The sequence below is a fragment of the Pygocentrus nattereri genome, chromosome 8, assembly GCF_015220715.1.
Source record: "Pygocentrus nattereri isolate fPygNat1 chromosome 8, fPygNat1.pri, whole genome shotgun sequence".
In the NCBI taxonomy this organism is placed as follows: domain Eukaryota; kingdom Metazoa; phylum Chordata; class Actinopteri; order Characiformes; family Serrasalmidae; genus Pygocentrus; species Pygocentrus nattereri.
The window spans coordinates 12,324,486-12,342,752 of NC_051218.1; the positions used below are offsets into that span (position 1 = coordinate 12,324,486).

At 40.0% G+C, this 18,267-nt stretch overlaps 2 protein-coding genes across 3 annotated transcripts in view; one reads left to right on the forward strand and one right to left on the reverse strand.

Moving 5' to 3' along the window:
* Window positions 1-18,267, reverse strand: part of macrod1 (mono-ADP ribosylhydrolase 1) — a 111,183-nt gene that overhangs the window by 47,813 nt on the left and 45,103 nt on the right. The window lies entirely within an intron of this gene.
* flrt1b (fibronectin leucine rich transmembrane protein 1b) overlaps window positions 14,610-18,267 on the forward strand; it is a 29,432-nt gene continuing 25,774 nt past the window's right edge. Inside the window, exon 1 of the mRNA XM_017722719.2 lies at window positions 14,610-14,767. The gene's annotated coding sequence lies outside the window, so the exon portion shown is untranslated. The remainder of the gene's footprint in view (window positions 14,768-18,267) is intronic.

Genomic DNA, 18,267 nt, shown 5'->3' on the forward strand with positions numbered 1-18,267 from the left:
GATTTGATGCAAATTAATTTATTATAAATACGTTTACTTCCTCGGATTTCTTGGTGAAAGGTGGTGGTGACAGGAACCGGTGGTTGCAATGTCTGCAATGCAAATACAGCTATTTTATTTGTTATCCAAAACTATCAGTGAACCTACACGTCTTCTGAGTTTTTCTATGTATTGCTGAACCCAGTAGTACATTTAGAGATAACGGAGAACAGCAGTAAATTTGAATTTTAAAAAATCTTTAAAAAAAAAATGATGGGAAAGTCTTTTGCCTTACACCACCCTATATGTACCTTTACTCCCTGAGTGGACTAAAAAAAATATGCGTTAGGGCAGAACTTTATCTCAAAAACTATAATTAAACAGACATCCGGCAGAGTATTCATAACCATTTCATGCAATAACTTTCTGTGAGGGAGCTCTAAGAGACATTAAATGCTCCAGGCATCTGGTTCCTGTCACCACCACTGTGAATAATTCTGACTTTGTAAGTTTTTCTAGAATACAGCATTTCACATGAAACTACTCCGGATGACTTCTTCATGTATTGATGTTTAAATTAGGCAGAAATCTTGGAAAATTGGAGGAATTAATTTAAGGTTGCAAATACTTGCCTATATGATTTAGAACACAATATTACTAACCCTGAACTAAAAAAGTGAACAGTACTTTACAATGTAGCTGAACACAGCAGATAACCAATTTACACCAGTGTTGTGCCGAATTCTGACTTCCCTGCAGAATGTGATGCCCTTTCATGCTCACATGGAGATATGAATACTAGATTACGTCTGTGATTACGTTGCTTCTTTTTAGAGACATTCATCTTCAGTTTGAAAACTCAAGATTAAAAGTTATTCACTAAAATAAACAAAGAAATTGCAAACATACATCAGTAGCATCCATATACCTGTGTATCATACATGCACGGGACACCTGTTGTCTAAAATGGCTGCTTACTCTGTTCAACTACACTGTGATGTTTTGTTCACTGTAATAGCTTACAGTAAGCCGTACTGTGTCCTAAACCATGTGGACAAGTCTCCGTGATCTTAATGAAGACCTTGATGCAAGTTTGAGTTGGTTGAGAGACGTTCTGGGCAAGACTTTGGTGACTGTTGACTTCAAATGTTTGTTTGCAATGTTATCTTTGTAGCTGAAGAGTTACACTACAGAAACAAAATTTGGACACATTTAATGCGACAAATGTAATTTTCTTTAACCATTTCTTTAAGATTAGGGATTAAGAATAAATCTGGACTAACCTTCTGCTTGTGCTGACCTAAATATTAGTCATTTTCATATCAGGAATCGATATCATCACTCTCAAATTACCAAATGCCATGCACCAGACTCAGAAAAGCCTTCAAGACTGGAATAATTCAGCGAGCGATGCCAGCAGTATGACAATTCAGACAACGTCTGAGAAATAGAAACATAGAATTTGAGAGAGCCAGCTGAAATGAAAGACTAAGCACTTGTAAGATTTAGGCTGAGTGATGTGGGTGAAAAATCTGTCAATGCTTTCGTTGGTCGATATTTGCTCTTATTTTTCCCCAAACAAAGCACTTTGTTAATTCAAAAAGCACTGCATTTAACAGCACCATATACAGCTGCAAGAAAAACTGATGCATAGCAATCGTTCAACTAGAAGTTGGCATTATTGTATAATAAATTAGTATAGATTTTGACTGAATTCAATATACACACACTGGCCAATTTATTAGAAACTCCTACCTTACAAGTCCACCTTGCTGATGAATGGGTACACATTGAGGGGCATTGATGACTGCTGACATTCAATGCATTTTAGCCCTTCATCAAAGGTCAGTATATTTTCAGCACTGACAACCATTCTCAGCACCCCCCAAATAATATATGGTCAGAAGCTGTCCTTTAGCCATAAACAGACTAGTGATGAACAGGGTAGAGGACAGCTGGCAAATTATGCATGACTGACCACCCACTACAGTGGCTACAGTGACTGACCACTGCTATCTTTACATTTTAAGTGATTAAATGTAGTTCTGCAAAATAATAAGTGAAAAATTCTTAAAACATCAGGGAACACAGTTCAAAATGATAAAAATGTATGATACAAAAATTGAGTGTTATATTAAAAATCTATCAAAGTTTGAACGAAGAAAAAAAACAGAAATATGATTATAATTGATATTATATATCAATGATAATATGATATTATACTATCTGAGCGCTGCCTGAGCAACTTCAGCTGTTTCTGAAAAAGTTCATGGTGGGTGTATTCCCACACTGCCCCCGATTTACCTGCAGGCTCCATAATGTATTTCTGAATTCATCAGCTAGCTGTCTTTCTTGGCTAACTCTCTTAGCCACCTTACAACCAATGTTTCATTAGCAATGGATTGCTTGTCTCTCAAATCTCGTCATACTTTTGGTGGAGCTGTGTTTGTGTTCTCAGTGTAGATGCTGCCTTAGGCACAGAAAAAGCTCAGATAAGGCTCATGTTCCCCCAGAGGGTGCGCTTGGTAAAAGCACAGCTTAGCAGTGCAGAGCTTCAGCTGGGATTCAGGACCCCCCAGCTGCACCACGTGCCCCCTGTGACTCACTGAGGACGTGACTGGACACTCTCTGGCCAGATGGGGTGAATGGCAGGGTCACTATGTCACATATCAAGAAAATCTGAAAGATGCATGGAGGTCTATACAGTGAGGGGACTGATAATCAACACATTGCAATGAAAAGGGGTCAAGCAAATAAGTATATTTAGATGTAGATTTTTTTCCTCCTATAAAACGTTCTATAATTCTCACTAATACAACCTCTGACATTCAATTCTAATAATAAACTAAATAAGAAAAATCAGCTTTTTCACAGAGTGTACTGAAAATAGTGAGAATGAAAAATTAATCATGTCAAAAATGATCATTTAAGTGAAAAATGTGCAGATTTTATTATGTTAATGGGTCATTCTGAATGTTCTGCGGACAGCAAGAGTTCTTAACAGCATACTCAGGTTCTTTCATCTGTCTTGTTTGTTGAGTAGAGTATCAACACAGTAAACTGCTGAGATCTTAAACCTACAATACACATGATACAGGCACCACACAATGCTGCAAACACAACTGATGTTAATCAGAACAAATACACAAGAAATAATAAAAGTAAGACAATCTAGATGAGTCCTTGACCACCAGCATAACACTAGCAAACAGGCATTGGTGGTCTCCCACTAAGACACAGAGTGGGTTTGCCTCTGAGAATGCAAAGCCAGTGGAGGACTCTGTGTGAATAACGCTTTATGGCCAGACTGTGTGGCTACATTACAAATGAGCAATTTGATAGTTGATTAAATGTCTCTCATTTGAAATTCATTAGATCCCTGCACACAGGCAATAAACCATGTAATGAGCAATACCTTTACACACAGCATAATAAAAGCCATGTAATGCAAGTAAAACCAAAATGCTCTTTACAGCGTGACCTCGTCATACATCTAGACCAAGACGTGGACATAAAAAACCCCACACAAATCAAACATCTTCAAATTCAGGCACACATCAACACACACGAAAACACAGACACACCAACCACACAAAACAGTATGGATGGACAGGTAACCATGGCAACTCCAAAGCCCAAAGGTTTGTTACTGAAACCTTGTTAATTACACAGAGAGGGGAAAAGGGGAGAAGGATAGAGAGATGGAGAGAGGGAAGAGTGAGAGAGTGAGGGGGGGGGGGTGAGTGAGAGAGATAGAGAGAGAAAGTGAGGGTTGGAGACAGAGGAAGGGAGAACTAAGGAAGAGAGAAAGAGAATGAAGAAAGACATAGAAAGAATGAGCAGGGGGAGAGAGAGAGAGAAAGAGAGAGACAGAGACCGCAAGGAGGGAGGGAGAAAGAGAGAATGTCGATGCACAGTTTGTTTTAGCCAGCCTCTAGTCCAGTGTTACCCAACCTTGTAGTAACTTGGAGTTTCCTGGAGTACCTCCTGCCCTGCATATTTTCTCGCTCTAAAACACCAACTTAAATTAACTGCTCAGTTGGATCAAGTGTGTTGGGAGCAGGAAAAACACTACCATGGGCTGGACAGGGGTGAGGAACCAGGGTTCAAACCTGACCCCTAATCATCGGTCAGTTTTGGGTGGTGAACCACTCTTAAAGTAACAGTGACATAGCTGTGTAAAAACCCCACCAACATACACTACCATTCCACTTCCAGAAACATAAAGTGGCAATCACCACAAAAATAATATCTGGTCAGTAGTGCTATTGTGATCAGAAAGCAACCAACAATGAATGAGGTAGAGGGTGACAAACGGTATTGTACTTCTGTACATAATGAGCCTATAAGGTATTAGTGGCCAAAATAGTTTATCGAAGTGAGAGCGAGAAAGGGATAAGAGGTGTGAGTGTGTGTGAGTGTGTGTGACTGAGGGAGTGAGTAAGAGAGGGTGGAGAAGAGAGGGGCAAAAGAGAGGAGAAAGAGAGTAGGGGGCAATGCTGTAAGAGAGCAAAGTGAGACATACAGTAAAATGGTAGTGAGAGAGAAAAACAGGGTAGGTAAAGGTTAGAGATAGGGCGTTGGGTAAGAGAGAGTAAGAGGAGAGAGAGAGGTAGAGATAGAGGGACAGAGAGAGAGAAAAAAGTGAGACATACAGTAAAATGGTAGTGAGAGAGAAAAACAGGGTAGGGAAAGGTTAGAGATAGGGCGTTGGGTAAGAGAGAGTAATAGGAGAGAGAGAGGTAGAGATAGAGGGACAGAGAGAGAGATGACAGACAGAAATGAATAACAGAGAGAGGAGATGTAAAGTGCCCTTGGTGATGCCTCTGTCTGCTGTCTGTTAAAGAAAGGACTAGTGGGGAGAAAAAAGGGATCAGACATGCAGGAAGAGGGAGAAAACGAGTAAGTTGTTGATTCCTCAGGGAGAGAGATTTGCCATCTGCCAGAGCCCTGTGTGTGTATTTGTGTGTGTGTCCGTACCCAGGGGAAAGATGGCAGAGCAACTGTAGAACCAGTGCGTTCTTGTTCTCTCTCTCTCTTTGTCCAGTGGGACACAATGACATGATCAGCTTGAACATGGAGATGTTCACCACATACAAATATTTTATTCACAACTATTTCAATCCCCTTCAGACAAGACCAAGTTTTCCCCTTCAGACAAGACCAAGTGGATTTGTATAGAAAACAAAGCTCATTCACGCCAATACAAGGTTAACAAGGTTAGGAATGTATGAACAAGCCCAGAAAATTAGACCTCTGTTTCAGTACTGCTGTTAGCATGACCTCATCAGTTTAGATCCCAAAGATTTCTGGGTTGGAATTAGATTTGCCCTTGAAGTCAACTTATGTTTACTTAATCCCTTATCTCCAAAGGGCCATTTACACTCTTAAAAACGACAAATCTTCAAGGGTTTATTAGTAAAGAAAATAGTTCTATACAGAATCATAAACACTCAAAGAACACTAAAGAAACTCTTTACTAAAGAACCCTTGAAGAACTGAGTGTGTAGAAAATTTCACTGACACTACAGTAATGGAATAGCCATGAAGATGTACCCCAAGAGAAAATGGTAAGGTAATTATGATAAAATGAAAAACAGTGCTGAAATGTTAAGACAGGTCTTACTTCTCAAAGACTTGGTCAACAAATAAAAATCAACAAATAAAATAAAGGCACTGAACGACAAGCAACAAAAATCCATTGCACAACTACATACCTTAAAACATCTGACCCAACCAAACTATAACCAACTTAACCAAATGAAAATTAAATACATACTAATATACTAAACAGAAAACACCATCCATGGCTTTAATGTGCAGTTCATGTCATACATCAGCCTTGATGTACTTTCTTGCTTCATTATAATCTATAGCAACTCAAGACAGCATTTTATTTATGTGGTTGTGCTTTCCAAACAAATAAAGCTGTGCTGCAGCCTTCCACAGACTCTTGGCTTAAAGTGAAGGATATTGGAGTTCCATCAAAGTTGTTAAAAAAGCTATCCAGCCTAACAACAATACAAGGCTACAGGTTGAACAGGTTAGGCAAAGCCTGGCACAGTTCTCGTGTGCTCACAATATGCTGACAATTTTTTGTTTCTGGAAAGCAATTCTTATTTGCCTGCCACCATGTGCTCCCTAAGTAAATACCATCAACCAGTAACAGGTAGCCCAACTGGCATCTTACCTTTTCTTATCAACTGATTAGACCAAAATGGAGGAAAATATTGATATGTAGACTTAATGCACACAACTCTACTCAGAACAGTCCCTTTATGATTCAATTAGAAATATATAGTGCAGAGAAGCCCACATCACCTCAACTGAGAATGCAAGACTCAAATGTATTATTAAATAAACAATAACAAAAGAAACTCCCTCTGGGGTCTTTTTTCTTCGCTGATGATTAATAGTCTTGTAACTAAGTTTTTTCTCATTCCATTTCTCCTGTATTTGTTTATGGCAATTGCTCTGGCAATAACGTAACCTTCATACCTATGAAGTGTTATTGAACTGAAGCAAATCAAATCAAGTGTATAAAATAAGAGGAAGTCTGGATCACAATTACATGAATAAAGACAAAAGTGGAGAGGAGAGGGTATATAAAGTTCAATGAGACAGAGAGAGACAGCATGGAAGGAGGAAACCGTGTACAGATGGAGTCGACAGTGAAAGAGCACACTTTGTTTTTGGACACAACAAAACACTCCATTATTTCTGCTGTATCATTTTAGGTATGAAACACACACACACAGACACACACACACACACACACACACACACACAGTGAAATACAGCCGGACAGTGATGAAGAGCATGTGAGGATGTGTCATTTTTCATTCCAGCTTAAAGACAGATTCCTTTTAAAGGAAGCAAAATGAACAGGACAAAAAGAGGAAAGGCAGCTCACATCAAAAGAAGCTGAGTGACACAGGTAGAGGAGAGTAGAGAAGGAGAAAGATAGAAGAAAGACAGGCAGAAAGAGAGATGTGAAGACAGTGGGGGGAAAAATGACATGATATAGCATGGGAACAGAACAGAGAGAATGGAGAATGTGAGTGTGACATGAAGAACTTGTGCAGGACACAAGTATGGGACTCCATCATCACGATGTTCAAAGTTATGGCCATTCAGTGGTTCATGTCAGAGAGAGTGGTAAAGCCTGGGGATCCAGCATAACTCTGGGGCTTTACATTAAAGGACGTCATGTTATGGTGTACGTATCTGCTCCTGTCCTTTCTTTTTCCTACCTGCTGGTCACAACATTTTCAACATGTCCTTGTCCACTTGGCCTTCTCATTTCCCCTCAGGGGATGCCTGACGCTATCTTAAAGACCATGTCATTACTTTATTAGCTCAAGCCAAGTTTATTAGATGAACCCTTGCAGGGGTGAGGAATTGAGTGAACAAAACCTGCCCAGAAATCATTGAGATCAGATGCAGTTCTCTTTTCAAAACTTACTACTTTAATACAACAGCATGTTATGTCCAAACTAGGTTTCATGTAGTAAACTACACATAACTGCTGATACAACTTAATTGCTTTACTCTGCTAGCTTGCTACTTAGCACAATAAATGCCATAGAAAGACAAAGCAATTTTCAATGAGAAAATGTACACATATTACATTCAAACTTCAAATAAGCTTGCATGGCTATGTATAAATTATACATTGAGGATAACCTAGCTGAAGGCAAATGAAGGCAACTGTCCTCTCCCCACCTGTAATGGGTGGCCACTTGTGTAATGTAAGTGTGACCCATGTCAGAGTGGTGAGTAAAAGTTGGCAAGGGCATGTACATCCCTTTTCTCCCGTATTTCTCCTCTGTACCTTCCAGTATTCTCTCCTGCCATCAATCAAACACCCTCCATTCTCCCAACTCTTGGTGCTCCAACAGGAACCTAAATAAACTTCAATTAGTTCAGAATGCTGCAGCTAGAGTACTCACTAAAACCAGGAAATCTGATCACATCAGCCCAGTTTTATCAGCATTACACTGGCTTCCTATCAAATTCCATATTGACTATAAAATTCTCTGACTGACGTATAAAGCCCTGCACAATCTCTCACTGGAGTACCTGCAAGATCTTATTTCCCATTATGAACTGCCTTGTTTACTCAGATCACAGGATGCTGGTTTTCTACTGGTTCCTAAAATTCAGAAGACTTCAAGGGGGGGGGGGGGCTTTTTCTTACAAAGCCTCCAAACTGTGGAATTATCTCCCAGTTAATGTTTGGGACTCTGACACAGTCTCAACCTTTAAGTCTAGACTGAAAACATATTTGTTTAGTTTAACTTTTGATAATTAGCCTTCCCCTTTAGATAAAGGCAGGAGATCCAGGGGTTCATGGACATAGAGGCTTATGGTAAACTGAGATGTTGGTGCTGTTGACCCACTACTCCACGCGATCACACAGGTTTGTTGACAGTGGAGTGGGGGGATCCCAGTGTCTCAGGGTACTCTCATATCTGTTACCTTCTGGTTCTCTCATTTTAGTTTATGCTGTTATAGTTAGATCTGCTGGAGTCACCAGCCACACTCTGGAGGAAATCATATTTATTACAGTCATACTCCTGAGCAGAACTAATTTTGTCTCTTTACTCTTCCTGAGATAATGACTGCCCTCCAATCCTGCTGAACACTGTTGGAAGACTGACTAACAGGGCCTCCTCCTCACCATCACCAACCAACCTGTTCATTTGTGCCAACTGCAACATCCTCAATTACAACACTGTGCCATCCAGATGTACCACCATTGAGATAGGATGGGCCGTTTCAGCTCACTCCCACTTTTCATAAAGACTCAGTCAGAAACTGCCTCTACTTATGCAGTTTCTAAAGTCTTCAAACAGTGATCCTCTTAGCTTCTATTTGGTATTTAGCTTATTAAATTGTAAATACTGTTTGTACCAGAGGAGGATGGGTCTCCCCTTGTGAGTCTTGGTTCCTCCCAAGGTTTCTTCCTCCAGACTGAGGGAGTTTTTCCCTTGCTACTGTCACCTCTGGCTTGCTCACTGGGGGATATATGTTATAACTGTATGTTTTCAAACTTCTGTAAAGCTGCTTTGTGACATCATCGTTGTAAAAAGCGCTATACAAACAAACTTGAATTGATCTATATTTCAGTCTAAATCATAAATCAGAACTAATTTTGAATATAGAATCTCTGTGTAAATAATTATGGTGAGAGTATTTTAGGTGCTATAAAACATTTCTATCTTTCTTTCCATCTATCGATTGATCGACAGATCGCTTTATTAACCCCAGAAGGAAATTCCTCAATTGCAGCAGTACATAGCACAGTAAAGACTAAAACAAGAAAACATTCTCTCATAAATATAGATATTTATCAGAGAATGTTCACATATAAACCCCTCCCCCAAAAATGTATGCTTTATTTGCTGAAATGCGACCCTAAAAAAACAACATGAGTGGACAAAATAGTCCTCATCAGAGTACATTCATTACTTTTAATAATTCAATAATATTTTCAGCATGTGCACACAGGGTTCATGTGAACATGAACACATAAATCACATGATTTGTACAGATTGCACACAGTCGCTTACATCTAGTCAGAGCAGCAGTGGCTGCATGACATGTTAAAACCAATGACTGTATATATATCATACCTGTCATATGTACAGTCGATGGTTCCAGGACCTTATTCTCATTCATACAGGGAAAACTGTTTTTTTCTCTTTGCAGTTGCTTTTGTTAGTTTGCTGCTTGTTAACTTGTCCGTGGGTCTCCTGTGAGCACTGTTCAGCACAGTCTGCTAAAAGTATCTCTTTAAAAGCTGTATTTGAACAAGAGGGCTACAACTGTGCATTCTATTACATCAACACATAATTCAGCCTCAATTACTACAGATAGTCTGAAGGTGCAAACTAGGAAATGTTAACTGACCACTGTAAATATAATACAATATAATAATATAAGAACAAAGCACCCGCATCTGGCTTGTCTTTGGTGGATTTGTGTTAGGAAATCATGTATTTACTACAGCTCTTCCTTAGTTATAAAAAAAAAAAAAAAAACATGATAAAGACATGGACAGTGCTGCTCAGCTCAGAAAAGGTGGTCTGGTCTGCTGGGGGAGTGTGACTGCATGGAACGGAAGTGTGTTTCTGAAATAGCATGTCACAGGGGTGAGTGAGTGAAACTGGGAGAGAGTCGAGAGACAGTGTGCTAGGGGATAGTAACAGATGTCCTTAATGTCTGACACTCCAGAACCCTGCTGACACACTGGCTCTCTCTCCTTCTTTCTCTCTCTCTCTCTCTCACACACACACACACACACACACACACACACACACACACACACTCAGAGGCCTGGTAAACTCACTTCCTCCCACTTTACACATATGCATTCACTAACTCATGCATGTGTTTTTGGAGAGGCTCATACAGTCTAGTCCTTGTTCCAGGTGATGATATCAGACAGGTCTGCTACAGCATTGAGCTGCTCTCAGCACTTCCGCTCTGAAATGGAAGCTCAATGCTTTTCTGCAAACAGCTTTTTTTTTTTATGTGGAATGCAACTGACACTAGGACAGACACAGAACAATGAATCTGAATGGAACTGGACAGAAAAAGTAACAATGATTGAATCCTGAATACTACGCTATATGCAGTACCGTGCAGAAAACTGAACACTGAATATTGTACTTACCATATTTGGTAATGCATTTAACTTCCACAAAACAGTAAGATATTCAGAATACATACTGATAAGGCACACTGGGCAGTGAACATTTTCCTGGTGGTCTAGTGGTTAGGATTCCGCGTTCACCACCGCGGCCTGGGTTCAATTCCCGGTCAGGGGACATTGTGGGGCAGCCACGGGCTAGAAGTTAAAGAACCGGCCCTGTGACCAGAAGGTCACTGGTTCGATCCCCAGAGCTGACAGTACATGACTGAGGTGTCCTTGAGCAATGCACCTAACCGTCCACTGCTCTCCGGGCACTGTGGATAGGACTGCCCACCACACCGGGCAAGTGTGCTCACTGCCCCCCTAGTGTGTGCGTGCTCACTAGTGTGTATGTTGTGCTACACTTCACAGTTGGGTTAAATGTGGAGGTGAAGTTTCCCCATTGTGGAAATAATAAGGGTCACTTAACTAACTTTAACATGGAAAAATCAACTGGTTGGCAGTTTTCTCTTTGTAATTCTTCTATTAATATGTTTCATGAAAAATTCACTTATTTAAAATAAATCACAAAATGCTCAATTGCTCATCTGTTGCTGTACAGGATGTGTTAGTCATCCTCTAGTCCTTCTCCTGCAGTCACAAGACGCTGCCCACAAGACGCAGCTGGCTTGATATTTTTGGTCGGTAGACTACCTACTTTTTTTATATCAATTTGCTGCTGGAGTTTTTAAACACATCAGAAGTTACACTGAGGTGTTTAAAACCTTCAGCAGCACTACTGTGTCTGATCCACTCCTACCAGTGCAACACACACCAACACGCCGCCACTGCAGTGCTGAGAATGATCCACCAGCCAAATAATTCCTGTGCTGTGGTGGTTCTGATTATTGAAGAACAGGGCAAGAGAGGGCTAAAAAAAGTATGCAGAGAAAAGAGAAACATATGGACTAAACTATTTACATGTAGAACTACAAAGTACACCTACATGGTAAGTAGAGGTGATAAAATGGACAATTAGTGTAGATACAAGTAGGAGCACTTAAAGTGGTTGGTTGGTGTATGTTACCTACCACAAAATGCATGTAATCAGTTCAGTATGATGCTACACATATCACTAACAAGCATGCCCACTACTGGGCATGAGACCGCTCAGTTCAATCACCCTTCATTCAAAAAGAAAAATTGTAACGCCAAGATTAACAACAGGCTCATCACAGTAATTCATCAGTTTGCTCAAGCTATAGCAGGAACTTCAATGTTTGTAAAGAAGCTGTTTATTGAATTCCTCTTTTGTGCATGTCTCTACATGCCATGCACTGATTTTAAAGAGTTAATAATTGTTAATACAGTCAGAAAAAAGGTGGGCGATATGGCAAACAAATTCCCGATACACAATACATCATAACATTTATTATTACTGACATCTGCTGGAATAGATAAAACAGAATATGAAAGTACACTATAAAAACAGTGAGTACAAGGATTTTTATTCAGTGTTTCTCACGCTGTGCCTGCACCTACTCCAATTAAACAGAACTAATTATGCACTCTTTGTCATGAAACATATTGTGACATACTGTGATGTAATTTAGCATGATAATGATAATCACACCTAATATAGAATACATTTTGATATGGCACAATGGAAAAAACTTTTACTACATTCAAACTGTTTCTAACTTTATTCATGTTTTTCTTCTGTTAATATGCATCAGGAAAAAGTTAATTTTGTAAATACAGCAGGGGACAATCATAAGATATAAGTTAAAAGACAAACACAAAAGATATGATTATATGAGTTGTCACAGGCCCTCTAAATATAAACTGTTCAAGTCGAACATGTCCACCACTGAGGAAAATCTTCAGCTGCATCATCCCTCCAACGGGTCCAGCAACACTGAGATAAAAAACTGGCTCATCACACTGATTTATCAGTCCACTCATGCTTTAGCAGGAACTTCTGTTTGCAAAGAAGCTGGAGTTTGATTAGTACCTAGAATGCATCTAATGAGTGTGTTTATAGTTCATAGACAAACATCTGCTGTGTTTCATTTAGGGCTTTCTGTTTAATGTGTAAGTGTAAAACGTACTTAGTAACTGTATTCTGAACAGTGTCTTAACATGGACTGAATAATGTTTTAATACGGACTGAACATAATAGAAAAAAAAAAAAAAAAAAAAAAAAAAAATATATATATATATATATATATATATATATATATATATATATATATATATATATACACATACACATATACATATATATATAAAATATATCAGTACTCGCATATCCAATACTTCTGGGGGCAGTCGTGGGCTTGAGGTTAGGGAACCAGCCTTGTGATCAGAAAGTTGCCAGAAAGGCACCTAACCCCCCAACTACTCCCCAGGTGCCGTGGATAGGGCTGCATACCACTCCGGGCAAGTGTGCTTACTGCCCCCTATGGTGTGTATTCACTAGTGTGCATGTATGTGGGTATTTCACTGCATGGATGAGTTAAATGCAGAGGTCTAATTCCTCTGTGTGCAAACACAGTTGACTAAAAGTTCAGATTTTATACTTGTGTTAGATCTCAACTCTATAAAATATACCATGTAATAAAGGTAATCATTAAAGAATACCATAACAACTTACCCAGACCGCTGGGTCTTGTATAGGATCTGCAGGCTGTTAACATATTGCCTGAAGGGGAACTAAACATAATTATGCTTTCTTAGAACTTCTCTAAAAAAAAAAAAAAAAAAAAAATCAATAGTACTTGCTCAAGCATAAATAGTTATGCTTGTCACAGAAGCACTATTCTAATTTAAATTTAACTGCATTCAATGGATCTGCAAATGATGTACCTCAGAAATGACTAAATCCACATCATCTTCAACATCCCCTTTGCCAGAACACGCTGTTGATTACCCTGCCTTGCCGAGGAAAGCATTCTGCCGATAGAGCTGCTGGTTGGATAGCAATTGCTGAAGCACAAACACCTGCTGTTAAACAAGCGAGTAAATCCAAGGTGGGATTCTGCGTTTTCATAACATTTTGGATGCGACTGCATATCACGCTGATACCACGCGCCAAGCGGATCCCATTACACTCAGTCCAGCAGTGAAACAGGTGAGTCTCACAACAACCAACTCATAACCCTTCAGCAGTGCCCCCATGTCAGAGTGAGCTGTGTAGGTCAGAGTCAGTCCTGACCACATTCAACACTCAGCTCATGATGGGGTCAGCGTGGCCAACAGCACAGCAGCCCTTCTGCAGGAGGCCTCTGAACGAAGCACATTCATCAAGACTGATTACAGCTGAATACTAATAAAGACAACACTACTGAGAACAGTCGCAGCACTCATTTAAATAACAGTGTTTATTATTATTATTTTTAACAGTAGTAGTAGTAGTAGTAGTAGTAGTAGTAGTAGTAGTAGTAGTAGTAGTAGTAGTAGTAGTAGTTGTTGTTGTTGTTGTTGTAGTGGTAGTAATAGTAGCTATAACAAGGACAAAAATATCATATAACAAACTATATCAACAATAAATGAAAAACTATTAAAAAGCATTATTGCATGATTATATTAAACATTTTAAATATTACTACTGCAAATAAAAACAATCATTTCAGGAAGAAAATCTGAAAACATATTTTAAGTTATTACTAGTAATAATAAAAACCACCACTCTTATTGTGGTGGTTATGGTTATTATAAAGATAATAACAATAACAACAACTATTACTACTACTACTGTTATTATTATTCTTATTGTTGTATTATTTTTGTTATTTATTGTTAATATTACAATAATTATTGTAGTGTTATTAATTCTACAACTGCTCTAATAGCTATTGTTATTTCTCATGCTGCTGAGCTGTTGTGTCTATTGTTTGCGTACCCAGGCGTGCTGGTGTAAAAATACCGCGCACTTTTCCATTGGCGCTGTGCTGAACTCTCCGCTGAGGGGGAGGCGGAGGGGTGGAGCGCGCGCGCTTTGTGACGGAGGGAGACCGCGCGCGTTCCACACTCTGCACGGACCCGCGCGCGCGCCACGAGCGCTCAAACGCCCGAGCACCAGCAGAAGCAGCAGCATCAACAGCAGCGCAGCGTTGTGGGACCGAGAGGAGCGCGTGCATCACTCAGGTAGGCTTGTGCTCTGAGTTTTCGAGGCGACTCGAGCCTGTCCGTGCGCTCCGGGGCGGGAAAAGAGGGGGGGCAGTGTTTTAGAGCAGGCGTTCAACCCGAAGCTCAGCGGGGGAGACGCTGCTGGGTGTTAGTGGATTTAAGGAGCCAGAGGAGCAGCGCGTTTAGAGGCGAAGCAGAAGTGCGGAGGTGCAGGAGTGGAGAGGAGCTGAGAGCGTTTGGACTCGCTCTGATCAACCTGTTAGAGAACAGCAGCACCTGCCTCTCCTCGCACATCGCTGAACAACTGAAACGCGTTACAGCCGGCGAGCCTAATGAACTAAATGAGCTCAAATGTTTTCATCTGTTGTAGAGATCTGTTGTTTCTGACGAGCGCTGATTAGTGATTATTACAGTATTACTGAGTTCTGCTTAGCGTACAGTGCCTTGTTTGCTTAAAAGTTTAAGTACCTCCAGGTAATCAGTCATACAGTAAGAGTCTTTTCATTAGGTCCAGTCATCAGTGTCTACACACAGAGAGAGCGAGAGGGAGGGAGCGAGAGAGAGGGGGGGGTCGAGAGAGAGGGGGGGGGGGGGGGGGAGAGAGAGTGAGAGCGGGGGAAGAGAGAGAGAGCGAGAGAGGGGGAAGAGAGAAAGAGAGAGAGAATGATGTACTGGAAAAAAACTCCGAGATGTGTATTATGTGCCGAGGCTGATTGAGTGAGATCAGACAAGGATGGAAATGATCATGAGGTGCCTGGCGACAGGTTGTGAATGTGAGATGAACAAATGTGTGTGTGTATTGGAGTATACATACATACATGCATACTCACACATATAGATAGATAGATAGACAGACAGATAGACAGATAGATAAACATATATACATATACAAGCATGTGGTGTTAACCCTGCTATCTTTCATCCTGTTCTCTCTCCTCTCCTCCTTTCGGCCCTGTTGGTGACAGCCAGAAAACAGTGGGGGTTTTGTAGACTCGCCAGCATGAGCTCGCAGCCATGCCAGCACAGTGGGGACAGTGTAGAACACACAGAATACTCCACATGAAACTACTGTACCGTACCACCGAGGCCCACTAAACTCTCACATACACAGCACTGCAACCTTCATCCATTTCATTTCCAGTCAAAACTGCCATCAAGTACAAACTATTAATCCCCCCCCCCATCAGGAAAAAAAACAAAACATACATGTAACAGAAAATTACACAGAAGCCTCAACAAATTAAATATTTAAAAATTTCAGTATTTGGTGTGTCCACACTTCACTACAGCTTCCATTTCTGTTCAGGAGACTTGGGCTAAATCCCAAATGGCTCCCTACTCCCTGCATACTACACTACATACGAACTTAAATAATGGCTCCTGCACTTAAAGGGCACATAATATATGACTAACAGATAGCCATTTGGGTTTCAGGGGTTTGACTCAGAGGTTGTCTTTTCACATTAGTCTCTCAAAAGATGAAAGCTTTAAGTGATTTATCTGATAGTTTATCTGATAATGACAGTTTTGGTGGTCTGCCGGGTCTTGCATGGTTGTTAGGAGTCCAATCTTTCTGTATTATTTCTTTTAATTACTTTTTGAGCCCCAGTTTTGGAAACTACCATTATCACTTATTTTTCCTTTAACTAATTCAAACGGATTATCTTAAATCTAGTCTCCTCAGAAACAACTTCTCAAAAACACCAAGCTTGTACTTTGATTGTTTTGACCGTAAATAGACCAGTGAATATATATGTGCACTGATTTCCACCATAAACACGTAGACTGGGCGTCAATCCCAACAAATGCTATCAATCGCACAAACACACTTTTAGACACGTTCTCTTCACTGGAACGCCAGTTTTTCCACAGTTTTTGTAACTTCCCACCAAGACTGCGCATCTTAATAACCCCCACGTGTCACTTTTTCTAATAATACTCTGTGGAAGTACTAGGAATAGTTCAAACGCAGTGTAATTGCTATTATACACTCACCGCTGAGCCCTTCTGCTGTTCACACACTGCGCGGATGCACACATTCAAACAGACGATTACCCAGACTCAGAGCACAATTACAGCAACTCAACAACTCAACTCAGATTAACATGGTAGTCACACAGCACAGAGACAGAGAGAGGGGAGAGAGAGACAGAGAGGGAGAGAGAACACAAATGCTCAAGATTAAAGCTGGCTGACACACACACACACAGACGCACGCACACACACACACGGCCCTTCAAACACACTCCATTCTGAACCTCTATACCCAGAATAATGTGACTGTAAACAGATTTCAAGGAAGCTGATTAGCTACCAATGAACATGCTTACTTTTGAACATAAAAACAGCCTCATTAACATCTAACAGTTCTAGCCTTATATGCTAGCTTTCATTATCCACAAGCTTGCTTAGAGAATACCCTCAACAGTGTGTTTCAACATAGTCTCTGCATTTGTATTCTGTTGTGTTCATGAAAGAATTTATGAATATAAAAAAATGTTTTGCATAAATGCATTTACAGACTGAATAACTGCTTTTATTATAAGTGAGTTTCAAGTAAACAAGTTTTCAGCTCTTTTCTAAGCAAACATGTCTGAACTGTCTGTGGTAATCAATTATATAGTCCTATGCAGCAGACAGAGATTAGGTTAAAAAAAATCCTGGTGTATTCCTTTACGGACTGATCTACGGTCAGCAGCTGCAGCTGTTTTTAATTCACGGCTGAATCTGAGAGAGTGGTGTGTGAGTCACTGGGGTCAGTGTGTGCTGAGCAGCATGATAAAAATACTGCAGCCATAATACTGCACGGATTACAGAGAAAAACTTGTGCACACAGAGTGGGCCTGCCTTACAGCTGACTAATGGCCTGAAAGTCCTACATGTAAGGACAGCTGTGCGTGCAGTAACACATACGAATAAACATACACTGGTGAATAGGGATGGGATGCTTATAGGTTTTACTGATATATTTACTGATATTTATTTCATTTCCAGTCAAAACTGCTATCAAGTGCAAGTTATTGTTTTCATTATCAGGAAAAAGCATTTATTTAACAATAAATTACACCTCAGCAGCTAAATACATAATCAGTTTGGCAGTACATACTGTGTCCGCCCTTTACCTTTATTACAGCTTCCATTCTTTTCGGAGACTTGCTTTTGGTTTTTTAAAGAAATATGCAGGGATAATTTTCCATACTTCCAAAGTTCAGTCTTAGAAGTTGGTTGCATTTTTTGACTTTTTACGACTTTATGTAATCACAAACACATCCACTGATGTGGGATGTTCAGGTCTTGGCAATCTATTGTTTTCAGAACACCAGCAGCTTCTTTGTCCTTTTTGTCTATTTCCTTTTCTTACAAACAGTGTAAAGGACAATAGGCTTTTTTTCAAATTATGTCAAAAACTGAAAAACAACAAAATGAAGATACAAGAGTTTTATTCCAACAGCAGTGATGCACACAAAACCAATGATAATAATACAGCTTTCAAATAAATCATTCCGATAACTAAAATC